Source organism: Fonticula alba (genome assembly GCF_000388065.1).
Source record: "Fonticula alba strain ATCC 38817 unplaced genomic scaffold supercont2.3, whole genome shotgun sequence".
Taxonomy (NCBI): Eukaryota; order Rotosphaerida; family Fonticulaceae; genus Fonticula; species Fonticula alba.
Window position 1 is genome coordinate 1,765,715 of NW_009242973.1, and position 1,303 is coordinate 1,767,017.

Below are 1,303 nucleotides of genomic sequence, written 5' to 3' on the forward strand. Positions count from 1 at the left end.
CCCCCCCGCCAGAAGGGAGCGTCCCCACAGGCGGAGCCGGGGCCAGGCGGGGGGATTCTGCCGACTGCCCATGCGGCGCTCGCCCCAATTCTTGTTCACCCCCCGCCCGGGCGCGCGCCAGGACGGGTGCGACCGTAGGGGACCGCGACCGGCGCGAACTCCACGGCGTGCAAGCTGGATCGTGTGAACTCTGGCCCGAACGTGGGAGACTCTCCGAGCGCCGGCCCGGCGGACGGCCGATCGGCCCGAGACGCGGCCCGGTGCTGGGCCGGCCTTGCGCACGGTCATATATGACAGCCTGCTTGGCGCGCCTTGGAGGGTGCTAACGGACGGAAGGGGACCCGGGCCTCGCCATACACGCCCGCCTCGCCCCGGGGCAAGGCGTGTGTCGAGGCGGGCCGGGGGGGGGCCGAGGCCGGTGGCATGTGTGACCCCGGCGCACACGCGCATGCCGGCCGCGTAATAAGCATCGGCGCTTGGCAAAGGCGTGCGCTCGCACGTGCCCCCCGCGTTCCCGAGTATGCTACCCGGGCCCCCTTCGCGGCCGGGCAGCCGTTCTCCTGGTCCCGAGGCGCGCCTTCCTCGGCCCGGGGCATGGGGGGCACCCGGCCGCGGAGGGAGGGCAACTCTTCGCCGAGCGGCGACAGGAATAATCACACTTTTAAATAGAACCACAGCATAGCACCGCCTCTCCCCCCCCCCCCCCCCCCCCCCCCCCCCCCCCCCCCCCCCCCCCCCCACATGCCGGCTCGCGAAAAGGCAGACCACTCTCGCTCTCTCCCACACACACTCACACACCCTGGCAGGCAGAGAGCGCCATTTTAGCGCTCCCAACTCCGCAGTTCCCCCCCCCCCCAGGATTAGGGTGGAGGCGCGAGAGGGGGAGGGGGGCCTCCTCAGGGTGGGGCACAGCCACTTGTCCGACGGTTGGCCCCGGGCGAACGGGCAGCCGGCTGGCCGGCCCCCGCCCCTGCTTCCCGGGCCCAGGCCTTGCGCTTGTGCCCTTTCCTGCCCTCGGGCCGGTGTACATGTGTGGTGCTGGGCATGCGGCACCGGCCGAGGCGCGGCTCGCGCACGGCCCCCCCCCCCCCCCGCCGCCGCCGCCGCACGACCAGCTGCACTTCCCCAAGTCCCCCGGTTCCCCTGGGACCAGACGCTGGTCAATAATTCCGTTGCTCCCCCCCCCCCTGCCCCCGTGGCGCCGGTGTGCCAGGCCAAAGAATAATAACAAAAACGCTTTCGTACATGCCTGCCGTCCCGGGGCTCTCTCTCTCTCTCTCTCTCCCTCGCTCTGACGGGGGGG